This window comes from Mastigoproctus giganteus, chromosome 5 (assembly GCF_048544385.1).
Source record: "Mastigoproctus giganteus isolate SK-2022 chromosome 5, ASM4854438v1, whole genome shotgun sequence".
Taxonomy (NCBI): Eukaryota; Metazoa; Arthropoda; class Arachnida; order Uropygi; family Thelyphonidae; genus Mastigoproctus; species Mastigoproctus giganteus.
This window is the reverse complement of record NC_143579.1, coordinates 3,558,572-3,574,498: the sequence shown is the minus strand read 5'-3', so window position 1 is coordinate 3,574,498 and position 15,927 is coordinate 3,558,572. Positions and strand designations below refer to the sequence as shown.

At 39.3% G+C, this 15,927-nt stretch overlaps 1 protein-coding gene across 1 annotated transcript in view; it reads left to right on the top strand.

Annotated features, from left to right (window-relative positions):
- The first annotated feature begins 10,001 nt into the window (after window positions 1-10,001).
- LOC150085132 (branched-chain alpha-ketoacid dehydrogenase kinase-like) overlaps window positions 10,002-15,927 on the top strand; it is a 275,984-nt gene continuing 270,058 nt past the window's right edge. Inside the window, exon 1 of the mRNA XM_090373887.1 lies at window positions 10,002-10,298. The gene's annotated coding sequence lies outside the window, so the exon portion shown is untranslated. The remainder of the gene's footprint in view (window positions 10,299-15,927) is intronic.

The window sequence follows — 15,927 nt, the reverse complement described above, 5'->3', positions numbered from 1 at the left end:
CAAGTTTTCAAATTAGGCAGACGCGCAGATTTTTCTTTTTCTCGCGTCGCCCTTGAGAGGTCACTCATACGTCATTCCATGGCTACGTCATCGGATACTTGAACTCTGGAAATCGTGTTTATCTATTACGCTGGCGTCAGAAAAGAAGCCACACACTTTAAAAACAAAACATTCGTAATAAACGGAACACAGAGGGACGGTCCTCTACCTAACAGCTGTTTATGGTGGAGCGAATGCGCATCATCGTTTGAGGCAGCGCGTAAAGCAGTTAATGCTAGATCTTCAAGTAAGTCAATTTTTAGGTGCTAATGGAAATCGAGAACAGGGGTGAGATGCAAAAAAGGCATCTAAAACACGTTTGCAGGAAAAACTGTGATATCTCAGATTGACGTTACACCAGGGTAGCGATAACGTGGAAGCTACGCAAAAGGCTGTGTCCATGGGTCTAGTTTTGGAGGTCAGTAAATTGGCTACTGGAACCTTTTCGTACAAAGGTGGCATTTTATTGATGTCATCCAGCTCTTCAGTCTTGACACGGTTCTGTAATACACTGCGACTACACGTGCTGACAAAGTATTACAGAATGCAGTGAATATAACTTTCCGAGCGGAGCTTGAAATGGAAAATTTTACAAAATGAAACGCACGTCAGGATAATATAAGCAGAAGGCAGTTCATGCCTATACACGATGAGATTACTGATGGATATAGCCAACCTGAGTGACGTTTAGATATCCTATCTGACTCAGTTCTAGGAGAAAAAAATATCCTACCTTCGACCGAGACCGGTTAATCCCGGCACAGTATGATTGTTTGTTGTTGTTGCACTAGAGTTTTCGGATATATCTGTAAATTGCGTGTGATTTGTGGTTGATTTTCTGTTTGCTGGAAAAAACCCAAGTTTCCGGGAGAAAAACCAGGAAATTATCGTCTGAGACACACTAATTCAGCCACATTGTGAAAAGGCCCTTAAAAATTCCTCAAGTCATCGACGGGACTCGAACTCGGGTCTTTTCCATCGGGTGTGGGGAGAGCTGCAATTCTATCAATAGCAGCAATATGATAAAATAAAAGCTCGATAAGGTTTTTTTTAAGATTTTTTACCTTAAAAAGTTTTTTACCTTACCAGTGGCGAATATTTCGCCAAAACTGTTTCAGAGAAGAAATAATTACAAAAATATTTCCCTCGGCTCCCTTCGCTGCTAGCTAAGGTGCCAGTTGGACGGACTCGGGTAAAAATATTTTATATTTTAATAATATAATATAATTTTTTAAGTGTATGACTATATCGTCTTTTAAGAATACAATTATTGCGTAAAATTTATCCAGACCTGGAAACTCTTATGAGCAAAAACGCCAATATTGTTGAAAGTGTGACTCGGAGATTCTGACTGTCTCCTCTTGAAGGAAAGTGCAAGTCAGTTTCATTGGGAGCTAAATCAATTCTCGGGATTGAAAATGGGTCGAAAATTTTTTGGAAAGTTATTTTTTCTTATTTTCCTGAATTTTACTGCTAAATAAAACCTATTACAAAAGTAATCAGATAAAATCTTGTTATCTTTGAGTTAATCAAGTTCAAAGAGCGTTTCGGACATAAGCAAATAATTATATAGAAAACAGTTTATTGCGTCTCTTTCCTCGCTTTATTCATTATGAGTGGAAAGATGGTGATTATAATCATCCTACTAACCGTGATTGCTTGATCTCTTTACATAGTGAAGATAGTGTGTTTTTTTAGGTGGTTCGTGGTTCGCTACAAATCCGCGTTAAATACTCTGTGATGGTGCACAACTTTGCAAAATCAGTCGGTGTGGGTAATGTGTTGTTCGACTGATCACTTAGTTACTCGATCCCTTATAATGCGGATTATTCCCAAGATATTATCTGCCACAAATGCAATGATCCCGTACTTAATTTCTCAATTTTATAACCCTCTTTCGAACTTCGGCAAGTGGCAGGTTGCTAATAATGACTGTTCTCTCACACTGCTTGGAATCGGGTCTGGGTATGATTTCTAATCATTGCAGGAATCAAGATTATTTGTAATTAGGATTTCGAAAAAAAAAAAGTTTTAAGGCTATTTTTATTTCGTGACAAAGTTAACCAGACTTTGTGGTGGCGTCGTGATTTTATTATTATAAAAGAAGGATATCAGCAAAAAAACGATGCGATTTAACTTTCTGTCCCAAAAAGAATGAATTAATGACATACTTCATTCATTGTAACTGTAGAGGCTTCAGAAGTAATACCAATGGTATTTACTATTTAATAAACAAATACATCACATCTACTGGCATCTGCCTACAAGAAACCTACTTTATTCCTCAAGTCAACATACGACAAATAGCCATACCTTATATATAGACAGTGTAATATAATAATTGTCATATTAGGGTTGCCCGAGAACAACTTCTTCCACCTATTCATAATTGCATATACATAATTTCACAGATAATTGCGTGTACTGTATATAATAATTACATGTTCTCTGGTCGGTTTGTCTGCTTTGCTCGACGAAAAACCGGGAGAAAAACCTTTCTATTCACACTTGAAACCGACAAATTCAGTCGTCGAATAAAAAAAAAACCATAAGAGAGTTCCTCGCATCACTGATGGGATTCAAAACAAACGGTACCTTTTCCAATTGGCATGGAAAGGACTGTGATCACAATCACTGTGCTACCAGCGCGGACTATACAGAAGAGACAGTCTGTACGAGTAGCACAGTTCTTATAACCATCGTTCTTACCTTCATACACTTCCTACGTTACATTTATACCTGCTCGCACCCAGATTTGAGCTCGCTGGGTACGGGGACTGCTGGCATCCACTGGTATTACAGTATCTCCAGTGGATGCGAGATTCTTTGTGGTCTTCACCACCGTAGGAGACTGCTGCACTTCTTCCTATGGACGCTGGTAATAATACATTTTAGTTTAGTACGTTGGGCCCGCTCCTCGTGGCGTGGACAGGTACTGAGAAGCAGCCTGCCTGGTGATCGCTGCTTCCTAGTAACTAAATGGTTAGAAAGAACACACACACACACACACACACTCTACGCTAATTTGAGACCATTGTACAGAGTTTTGTATATTATCACAGAGAACCATTGCAAAGTTGAATTAACGCTTAGGAGCCGCCTTACATAACGCACAACACACACACACAAAAAAAAAAAAAAACACTGTTCTTCCCACACTAGGTAGAAAAGGCACTGGTTTGAATTCCGTCAATGATGCAAGGATCTCTTATGAGTGTTTTTTTTTTTTTTTTACACTTGGGGCTCAGTTATTTGGTTGCAGCGTAGATAGCAAAAAGTTTTTCCACGAAAACTCGAGTTTTTTCCAGAAAAATATGTAAATCGACAAAAAACACTCACAATTTATAGACATAAATTGCGCATGGGCATATAAGTTAGTTCCTGGGTGGCCCTATATGACAAAAATTTTTATATAGAAGAGACATGTGTTCAGGATAATTGATCCACAGTTTCCCCCTTCTCCGATATAGAAGAGACATTCTAATTTTTCATTTTAATTATACCCCAGTCTTTAACGTTACCAGCATTATCGGCACTTTTACGTTAAGGATTCAATAGTTAAAATAACAACATATACATTTATAGAAGAATACACATATAGAAGAATAATCTGTTTGTGTAACCTACTTAGCCCGAGCCACAGGGTTACCGCCCATAACTACTATCTAGCATTAGTAGAGGCATATGATGCAAGAAAGCAAGCTTATGCAGCATCAGCCAAAAAAAAAAAAAAAAAAAAACCCTTCCACTTCATCCTTCCGTTCGTTCGAAATCTGTCCAGCTGAGCCTTAAATTTATTTAGACTGTCAACTTCCACAACAAGTGATGAAAGTCTGTTCCACCAACCAACTACCCGCTGGCTAAAGACAAATTTCCGCACATATATCCTACATCTGTCTTTCCTCAATTTGAATTTATGCCCTCTCAGGTGATTATTCTGAACAGGAGGAAGTATCCCATCAGCATTGAGCATGCTCAAACCATTCAAGGCTTTATACACCTCTATCAGACCACCTCGCCTGTGCCTAGCTTCCAGACACTGTAATTTGCAAAACTTAAGCCTTTCTTCGTAAGCGCAACCCTTTGTTCCATTCACTAATCTTGTTGCCCTTCTCTGTACCCATTCCAGCAGCTCTACATCCTTCTTGAAATGAGACCTCCAGACCTGTATACAGTACTCAAGATGTGGCCTAACCATTGCCTTATACAAGGGAATAATCACCTCCTTATCTCTGCTAGAAAAATTCCTGTATATCATTGACAAGACACCATGAGCTACTCTTGCAGCTCGTCTGCACTGCTCAGAGAACTTCATATCTGCCTGCACAATTACCCCCAAGTCCTTTTCATTCTCGACCACTGTCAGTGTAGTACCGCAGAGTTGATACGTTGCTCTGGGGTTACTGTTTCCCATATGTAGTACTTTACATTTGTCAATGTTAAACTTCATTTGCCACCTCTCAGCCCATCTGTTCAACCTTTCCAGATCCTGTTGCAGCAGCATAGCGTCAGTGGTGTCCCTAACAACCCTGCCAACCTTTGTATCATCTGCAAACTTGGACATTAAACTTGATATCCCATCATCAATATCATTCATAAACACCGAAAACAACAACGGACCCAACACTGAACCCTGAGGAACTCCACTAATAACATTAGTCCACGTTGAGCAGTGTCCATTGATTACCACTCTCTGTACTACTCTGTACTGTTTTACTACTTGTACAATCGATCGAGAGACCTCCCTTTCACTCTCACTCTACACGTACTATTCTTCTTATTTTAGGATATAATATTCTAGTTTAATCTTTAATATATTTAGTATGGTGAAAAAAAAGGTAGTCTCTTGTCTACCATAACTTCTGGAGCATATCTGAGGAAACTACCACTGGAGCATATTTTAGGAAACTAGCAGGAATGCACAACACCGGAGTTCTGTTTATACTTAATTTGCCTTTAAACTTCATCATGGTTGACTTGGCCACTACTATTTCTAACTTTTTTATTGCCCAATTCCATGCTTTCTCTGTTGTTTCTAATACTCGTCCCTGAATTTCATTTGAAGAATTACCTTAATAAATACGACAATGTCATCTGCGTAAGCGAAGGGCTCAGAGCTCTTCTTCAATTCTACTAGGAACTCATCTATTACTTAGTTCCAAAGAAAGGCTCCACTATCGAGCCTGTGGCGTACATCTTATGAACTCACAAGAGAAGTTCACACTTCTCTGCACTTCCTTATACTTTGTTCATACAACAACCCTTCGTTCACTCGAATAGCTTCGTACAACTCTATATGGTTGATCATGTCTGCCCGGTAGCACAGTGGTATCATCACGGACTTCCCCACACCGGGTGGAAAATGCTCGAGTTCCAATCCCGTCGACGACGCGAGGGGGAACTTTAATGGGCTTTTTTTCACTCCATGGCTGAGTTAGTCGGTCTCAGGCGTAGATAGAAACGTTTTATCCCCTAGAAATTTAGGTTTTTTCGTCCGGCAAAACAGGGAAATCGACCAGAGAACACATAAAATTTACAGACACAAATACGGGTATATATAAGAAATTACCGGGTGACCCTAATATATTAGTTTGTATTTTTGTGTGACTGTTCAAATACAGCAGAAAAAGATAGCATAGAACAGTTACAGAGCGATTAAAAGTACTGAAGCCTACAACCGGTACGAGATGATATGTAATAGTATCACAAATACGGTCAGACTGGCCAAGGCTGCGTATGAGAAAACATTTGCTAAGAGAGCAAAGAATGGGGCCAAGGAATTTTTCTTTTATGTGAATACAACGAAGAAGAAGGTTAATCAGATTGGACCCTTGTCCACTGGTGGAGGGAAAGTCTTACATAACCCAGCTGATGTTGCAGATGAATTGAATAGGTACTTTGCATCCGTCTTTACTGACGAAAGAAAGACCCTTCATGCTGAGAAGAAGCTGCGTGAGTGAGTCTGTATTAGTGATGTAATTACAAATGACTGTTTATTAGAAAAATCTGAGCATAAAGGCAAGTAAGGCTCCCGGAGTTGATGGCATAAACCTTACCATTTTCAGGGACAGAACGAGGGAGTGTAATAAACCATTGAGGTTAATTATGAGGGCATCTTGACTCAGGGGAAATCCTTTGGATTCGAGACGTGCCAATGTATTGCTAATACATAAAAGCGGTTCTAAGAGTGAAATCGGTAATTACGGACCGGTTAGTTTGAGTTCAGTGGTAGAAAAACCTTAGAGGCAATGATGAGGACTGCAGTCCAGGGACATTTATATATACTATATAGCATTCAGAAGGACAACATGGCTTGGTGAAGGCAAAATCATGTTTAACTAATTTGCTAGGCTATTTTGACACAGTTACTCATAAGCTGCATTTACAGAACAATTTCGACATTGCTTATTTGGATTTTGGCATAGCATTTGACTGTGTCCCTCATAAGAGGTTACTCTATAATCTTTTACAGTTTGGGATTATTACTGGTAGGATTATAAGATGGATTGCTGGGTGGCTGCAGGGTAGAAGGTAGAGGATTATTATTAATGGATATTTTTCAGATTGGTGTAATGTCAGGAGTCGGGTCCCTCAAGGATCGGTTCTTGGACCACTGTTGTTTCTCACTTTCATAAATGACGTATAGAAGGTGTGATATCAATATTTGTCCTAGCGATGATTTATCGAACGTTATCCTGTAGAGATAGGGAGGTCATAATCCCACGGTATAAGGCAATTGTCAGACCACATTTGGAATAATGTATTCAACTATGGAGACCTCATCTGAAAAAAGAGATTGATCTTCTTGAAAGGGTCCAAATACGGGCAACTTGAAGTGAGATCAGCAGAAGGATGACCGTATTAGGAAATATTCGGACTATGTGGGCTTCAGAGCTGACAACCAGCCACCTCAGAGGTGACCTGATTGAGGTTTAAAAGACTCTGACAGGAGTTAATAAAATGAATAAATGTGGAAATCTCACTAGGAGGCTTAAGATTTAGATTAGATTGTAGGAAGTATTCATTCAGCCAGCGAGTCGTTGATTGCTGGAATAAGTTTCCCTCGCAGGTAGTTGAGGCTGGTAGTTTGAATAAATTCAAAGGTTAACTGAACAGTTATTAGGAGAGAAACATATAATTTGTGCTTTCTTATCTACTTGTTTTTTTTGGGGGGGGGATTGAGGTTTTTTTTTTTGGTTTTTTTTTGCTAGTGCAGAAAAAGCCTATGGCTTCCTTGCACTATATGGCGAATACTATTACTATTACGAAAACGCGGTGTAAGTTGTGCAGCTTGCGATGAAGCGGAAAAAATTTGGTATAGGACCATAGAATAAAGATGAAATGAGGAGACAGCAAGAAACTTCCGATAGGTATAGGGGACGCTTATAGGGGTGGTATAAGAATTACCAAAAAAGGTCAGATTACAGAAGTCAATACAAGATGACCTACAATATGACAATACAAGATGACCTGATTTCATGTGACCTTGTTAGAAAACAAGATCACATGAAATCAGGTGACGTCCGACCAACGGCTAAACAGGCCTGACAGTTTTGAATCACATAGTGACCGAGGAGTTGGCTGTCAGCGTGTAATGATGCTACGCCCATGGACGTCCCACGCATGTTCGATCAGATTTAAGTCTGTGATCGTGGTGACGACAACAGTCGTTGGATATCTTCAGTTTCAAGATATGCCTTCACCACTTATACTCTATGTGCAGTGGCGTTGTCGTGCATGAAAAGAAAATCTGCGTCAGCCGCACCCCTTAAAAGTCCCACGTAGGGTTTGAGGATCTATTCAAGGTACCTCTGCGTAGATACGGTACCCCTATCAAAAACATGGAGGGGTGCTGTCATTGATTATTATTCCGCACCACACGGGAACACCGCCTCCACTGTAAGTGTCCATTTCTGTGATGTAGAAGGGATGGTAACGCATTCCTCGTTGTCTCCAAATAAAATAACGTATAGAATTTGTTTGTAGCCTAAAACGGGAGCTTTCAGAGAACAGAACTGCATGGTCTGTGCCCCATTCGTCTGGGCTCTAAGTCACATGTTTATAGCATCAATTCCGATGAGCTCTGCGATTGTTTGAGGTTAATGTGATACAAACCACTGCTTTCCTTGCATAGAGTCCACTTGAATTGAGCCCTCTTAACACAGGCCTGTGGAAAATGTTTCCTCCCGTGGTCTCAGTGACCTCAAGAGACAGCTGATTATAGGACATGGTAAGTTTCCGTTTTGCTGTTAGAGTCAGATAGCAGTCTGTTTTGGTTGACATAGTGCTCGGGCGATCTTTGCCAGCTCTTCTTGTAATGGTTCCTGTCTCCTGAAACTGCTTCCATAGTGCCGAGATGACGCATTAAGCTAACGTGACGCCTCCGCCTGCGACTGCTCAGCTTCAAGTCGTCCAACAGCCTGCCATCTCAAAGAATCAGCTAAACAACGATGACTTGCCATCCTGAGTACTGGTGATGTGGCTGCCCCACTGAGCAAGCCAAAAACTGGGAATGAAGTGATGTGGTTGCGACCCATGTTTTCATAGGCATGAATAAGTTGCATAATGTGCGGCTCTGAAAAGTGGTAGATCGATTTATTATTATCATTAGCCATATGGTGCAAGAAAGTCTGAGGCTTTTGCTGTGCCAGCCAAAAAAAAAAAAAAAAAAAAAAAAAAATCTGAGTTACCCTAAGAGAGAGTCAAAAGGGAATCACCAAGAAAGAGAAGAATGATGATATCCAGCTGAGGAGCCTGGCTATTGCATACTTGGAATTTGCATGTTAGGATGCCTATAATATCAAATATTCTCTTTCGGTGACACTGTTTACTATAAAATATTCACGAAAAACATTTTGTTCGTTTAATTTTGTTGAGCAGTGTGGGAGCAAACGACGCAGAAAAGCAAGCTTATAAAGCATGAAAAAAAAAGTTGCAGCACTGAAGCCTTTCTTGGTAAGATCCCCCTTCCTCCCCTCACCAACATCGTTGCCCTTCTCTGCACCCGTTCCCACAGATCTAAATCTTTATTAAGAAAAACCTGTATTTCATATCTGATTGCACAATTACTCCAGGTCTCTTTCATTTTCCCCTTATCCTTATAGGCCATCTTCATATCATATAAAAATGTATCCTTAAAAATGTTTGATTGTAGATATTATGCTCAGGGGCTCACATCTGGTGAGTATGGGCTTGGCACACCCAGGGTCCTAAGCTGCGTATCATAATTTTTCTTTTTTCTTTTTCTTGGTGATTCCTTTCTACTTCTTTCTCTCAGGGTAACTTGGAAATGTTTTTTGGCTGGTGCAGCATAAGCCTCAGGCTTCCTTGCACCATATGGCTAATAATAATAATAATAATAATAATAATAATAATAATAATAATAATAATAATTTTTTTGCATGATGTCAAAAAATATTAATTTCATAGGTTCGCAACCCTTCATGTCTCCTTTCAGAATTCAGTTTACCTGTGTTGAGTGAAGAAAACACCAAGTTTCTGGATGAATTCCTTATTGTCCTTGAATGACTAAATAGGGTGTCGGGAAAAAAAAAAAAAACATAACAAAAGGATCTGATTTTGTTTTTTTCTAATCCGGAAGTACTTTTTTTTAAACTTTAGCTGATGCATGGAAATCGCAACCTTGCCCTTTCCACTTTGAGTGTCCGAGAGCAGACACGCTACCCGCTCTGCTTTCTGTGAGTGTTGTTGCATCAGTACGAAACATGAACACTTAACATTACAAAAAAAAAAAAAAAAAAAAAAATGCAATAACACTTACGTAACATAATATTATAAATCTATTTTTAGGCCTTTTCATCTTGGCAAGTATTGATGCATACGTTTTTGTGTTTTGCGCTCTCCATTACAGCCAAAGTGAACCAGCTGATCACGTAGGCAGTCATAAAAACTATAGTGCGTACAAGGTTTGTGTGCAGCTGATGTTCACGTGCGCGTCTTGCTGTGTTACGCCACCAAGTTCTACTGGCTTGGGTTACGAATTTTGAGGAGAAGTGGAGTTAAAGCAGAATGTCTTGAATTTCTTCGTCCTCTTGAAATTACGTAGGACTTCGGGTCCGAAGCAGCGAAGTGATGCTCCGGTATATTACAAGACGAAAAGATATGCAGGATCGAAATCACGATTTATTTTCATGCAAATTTTAAGTTCCTGTCTTGAAATTTGAGGTGTGTGTGTTCGTGTTGATCCAAAAAGCAATATCGTCAGATATTTGGATTTTTGGAAAACTGAATATACCGAGGTAAGTGACTTGCTTTGAGCATATTTATTATTATTATTAGCTATATGGTGCAAGGAAGCCTGAGACTTATGCTGCACCAGCCAAAAAAAAAAATTCCCGAGCTACCCTAAGAGAGAGAGAGAGAAAAGTAGAAGGGAATCACCAAGAAAGAGAAGAATGATGATATTTACATAAGGGCTGTTATTCTAATGTCTGAGTACCGTCGACGCATAAAGTTAATAAAAAGTGTTAATTCTATGTAAATTAAGTATATAGAGTGTATAAAAATATCGCTTGAGCTGTAACCACATATTGGAATAGTTAGTCATTTTATCAGCCTCATTTTATTTAATTAAGTTACAGTTTATGACCGACATTGCGCCGACATTCTACACGGGATTTGTGAATCATTCTGCTATGGCGCGAGGACCTCTACTCACATTGATGGAATGTCATCTTTATTTGTTTATCAATTTGTCGGTTACACTGTCCCAAAATTTTAAGATTAAGATGATGCAGGAAGCACTATCTTCTATTAAGAAGTACCCTGATATAATGCTTTACCGAGATGTTGTTGCCAGTCTTGCTGCCGTTCTGCTTCTAAAATTTATCACGTTATTGTTCTTTTTCTTTCTTCCTTTATTTTCTTTGTGTATAGTAACATCTTCTCCCGCCTGATATGCTAAAGATTCTACCGGACTGAGGACAGTAAACATGAGGGTGCGTGATTGTTTATGGACAACTAAGCAGACCATATCATGTGATAAGACTAGTCGATATCATCATCATCATACATCAATCCACTACAGGATGGCCTCTCCAGCAACTTCCCAGTTCCTTCTTTTTTGTGCAATGGCCAACCATTTACTACCCACAAACTCATGAATTTCATCTGTACATCTTGGTCATTGTCTTCCAGGTTTTCTTCTAGCTCCTCTTGGATACCATTCTGTTATTTTCTTAGTCCATCTATCATCATGTCTTCGAGCAATGTGCCCTGCCCAAGACCATTTTAGTTCTTTAGTTTTGATAAGACTGTCCTTTACTTGAGTTTGCTGCCTAATCCCTGTGTTTCTCTTCTTATCTAACAGTCTGATTACCAATATACATTCTTCACTGTGTAGTTCTCAGCTTCTTTTCCATTCTTTTGGTGAGTGCCCAAGTTTCACTTCCATAAGTCATGGTGGGGAGTATACATTGGTTCATTACTTTGTTTCAGACAAATTTTGGGATATTGCTCCTCAGTATGTGACTATATTTCCTGAATGCTATCCATCCAAAATTTATTCTTCTCTTGACTTCCAGCCATTTATTATTATTACAGCTAATGACTTGTCCCAGATAAGTATATCAATCCACCTTTCTCAATTACTGCTCCTTCAATCATTATATCCCTTTCTGTGGCATACCTGTTCATCATTACTTTTGTTTTAGCTATTCATCTTTATGGACAACTAAGCAGACCAATATAGTCCAAAATCCTTACTAACTCTGCATAACCTATTAAGATTTTCCTCTAATTCTTTGGAATCATGGCTTATGACCACAATGTCTTCTGCAAATAGTAAACGATTTAGGTACTCTCCATTCACATTGATTCCTTTCTGTGATCAGTCTAATCTTCTGAAAATTTCAAGGGCAGCAGTAAACAACTTTGAAGATATTGTATCTCCTTGTCGAACTCCTTTCTCAATTTTAAATTTGCTACTGTCTTTGTCTAGTCTAATAAAGGAGGTAGCACTCTCATATATTTTCTTCAAAATCATAATATATGGGGGTATCTATGCCTTGTCTTTCAGTGCCCGAAACATTGTCATGCTGTATGGAGTCAAATGCCTTTTCATAATCCACAAATGCCAGGCATAATGGTGTTTTTTATTAATTTGCTTTCTCCATTAGCTGTGATATTACGTGAAGGTGATCCATAGTTTAGAATCCTGTCTTAAAGCCAGCTTGCTCTTTCAGTTGATTCTCATCAAGTATTCTTTCTAATCTGTTAGTAATGACCCTTGTGAACAACTTGTAGATGTAGGATAACAAGCTAATTGGTCTATAATTTCCAATTTATCTCCTTTCTTATGCAGCAAAACTATGATTGCATTATTCCACTCCTTAGGCGTCACACCTTTTCTAATGCATTTTGTGGTGCATCTTGCCAGTTTCTGTGTCATGTCTCTTCCTCCCAATTTTAATAACTCTACAGTAACTTCATCTTCCCCTGGGGCTTTCTGGTTCTTCATTTTCTTGAATGCATGTTCTGCCTCATTAGGAAGGATATCAGGTATGTCATATGTGTTGCTAATTTGCAATCCATCTTCCCCACTGCTGGCATCATTCCCTCGCTCCTTGTATAATTCTCTATAGTAGTCTTCTGCTATTTGAATTATGCCTTCTCTGCTATTTATAAGTACACCATCGCTATTCCTCAGTTTCAGTATCATTTGTCTTTCTGTATTACTGCTTGTGGCTGCTGATTTAAGTCCTTTGTTTTCCCTTAATGCTTGTTCTATATTTTTTGTCTTAAATCTTCTTATGTCCTCTCTGAGCCTCTTTCTAATGGCTTTGCATAATTCAGTATACTCAATTTTCTCCTTGTCAGCGTTTATCTTGCTCTTCATTTGTTGCTTTCGGAAAATAAACTAATTTTTTCTTCTTTGGATTTCTTTTCACCTTTCGGTTCCTTGAACTTTATCGCTTTCAGAAAGTTGCAGTATTCCTTGTCAGTATCTTGGTACTGAACAGTCTGCAGAAGCTCAAACTTGTTCTTAAGTTCCAGTACTTACTGCTTTTTCTCCTCTTCTGTTATCTCAAAGACCTTTGTATTATTTACTCAAGTCAGTTTTTTTCCTTTCTTTTCTTACATCTATATCAAGTGTGCATCTTACCATTCTGTGATCACTTCCAACATTTACCTTGTTCAGGACCGTTACATCACTCATGATATATCTTCCATGTCCACTTTCATCCTTCTGTTCATCCTTTTCTTGAAAAAAGTGTTCATTACTGACAATCTTCAAGGTTCTGCAAATTCCACAAGTCTTTCACTTCTTTCATTTCTTTTACCAATTCTGATATACAATTTCACCGATATCACAATATGTTTATATATTATCAAATACAGTTACACTAATTCAACTATACAACAATAGGTTCGATGCGAAAGAGTTGAAGTACAGTTTGTATTTGAATTTATGCCTCCTCAGGCTTGTAATTCTGATGGGATTCTTCCACTTGCTCAGATTACATACCTGAGGGAGCATAAATTCAAATTGAGGAAAGACAGTTGTAGAATAGATGTGTTGAAATTTGCCTATAGCCAGTGGGTGCTTAATTGCTGAAACAAACTTCCTTCCTTCTGTTGTTGTGAAAGTTGACAGCTTAAGTAAATTGAAGTAGGAACTGGACAAATTTTTAGAGGGAATGGTTTTTTTTTTTTTTTTTTTTGGCTGGTGCTACATAAGCTTCCTTTCTTGCATCATATGCCTCTATTATTACTACTACTACTACTACTACTACCACCCAGTTGTGGGCCTCCATAGCCGAATGGTCAGGAGCGTGAGTGCAGTAGCACATGCTCTTTGAGTAGTAGTAGTGGCATGTGATGCAAGAAAGCAAATGTATGAGCTTATGCAGCATCAGCCAAAAAAAAAAAAAAAATCACACCATTCCCTCCAAATGCCTGTCCAGTTCCTCCTTAAATTTATTCAACTTATCAACTTCCACAACAACAGATGGAAGTTTGTTCCAGCAATTAACCACCCGCTGGCTAAAGGCAAATTTCCGCACATCTATTCTACATCTGTCTTTTCTTAATTTGAATTTATGCCCCCTTAGGTTCGTAATCTGAACAAGTGGAAGGATCCCATCAGATTTCAGCGTGCTCAACCCATTCAAGGCCTTATATACCTCAATCAGATCACCACGCAGGTGCCTAGTCTCCAGACACTGCAATTTGCAGAACTTAAGCCTCTCTTGGTAAGAGGATCCCTTCATTCCCCTCACCAATCTTGTTGCCCTTCTCTGTACACGCTCAAGTAAATCTACAGCCTTCCTAAAATGAGGCCTCCAGACCTGTACGCAGTACTCAAGGCATGGCCTGACCATTGCCTTATACAAAGGGATATAATCACCTCCTTTTCCCTGCTAGCAAAATTCCTATATATCATTGACAAAACCCCATGACCTGCCCTGGCAGCCTGTCTGTATTGCTCAGAGAACTTCATATCTGACTGCACAATTACTCCCAGGTCTTTTTCATTTTCTACCACCTTAAGTGTAGTACCACACATTTGGTACGTTTCTCTGGGGTTACTTCTACCCATATGCAGTACTTTGCATTTGTCAAGGTTAAACTTCAGTTGCCACTTCTTAGCCCATCTGCCCAAATTATTTAGATCCTGTTGCAGTAGCACACTGCCATTACTGTCATTAACAACCCTGCCAACCTTTGTATCATCTGCAAACTTCGACATTAAGCCTGATATACCTTCATCAATATCATTGATAAATATACAAAACAACAGTGGACCTAACCGAACCCTGTGGGACTCCACTAATAACATTAGTCCAAGAAGAGCAGCACCCATTGATTACCACCCTCTGTCTTCTCCCACTTAACCATCCTTTTATCCATTGTAGCAACTTACCCTTAATACCATTCTGCTCCAATTTGTACAATAGTCTTCCATGCGCAACAGTGTCAAAAGCTTTCCTGAAATCCAAATATATGATATTACATAATGGCAGAATTACTTAACAAGTACAGGTCACTGTTGAACAAAAGCCGAGAATTAGGGTTGAATTTGAAAGTGTCTGCAATTCTGCCCAGACACGATAGGAGGGAGTATATGATGAGAGCCTTGTCGATCAATTCGGCCCTGGAAAGATTGTTCAAGGCTCAAGGGGTAGAATTTTTTTCAGCCTGGACTGTACTTGTTAACAGGAGAGATTGCTTCTACAGAGATGGGATACGCTTAAATAGAAAGGGTGCAAGAATATTTGCTGATGCTATCGGGGCAGTGTTAGGTGAGTCGGAAAACTGCTAGCTTGGGGGGAGACAAAGACCAATAGATTGACAGTAGCCACTGGCAGAGGTGAAAGAGATTCTTGCACTGCTTCTATTAGAATGAGCAGAAGCCTGAAAAACAAGATGCATGATATTTCAGAGACTGCTGGGAGCCATTACGGTACAAGTAAACACATGGGTTGTGTTAGGGTAGTTAAGAATAGAAACAGGTGCAGGTATACTACCGTGTACACCAATGCTAGGAGTTTAGTAAATAAATTTGATGAATATGAGGTATTGCTCAAAACATCAAAGGCAGATATTGTTGGGATATCAGAGATGTGGTGTCACACAGATATAAGGGATGCAGAACTGGAATTTGGGGAGTACAACGTCTACAGAAAGGATAGACAGGATAGGAAGGGAGGAGGGGTTATGCTATTAGTTAAGAAACACATAAAAACCAAGGAAGTGAAGCCAGTCGACATCGCTGGACAGTGCAGTGTTGAGTCAGTTTGGTGTGACATAAGCATTGGGAGATCAAAATTGAGAGTAGGAGTGTGCTATAGGCCTAATGACTCTGAGTATAATAAGAAACTGTACAGAGAAATAGTGGGCCAGTAAATCAGAGAGTCTTATAATGGG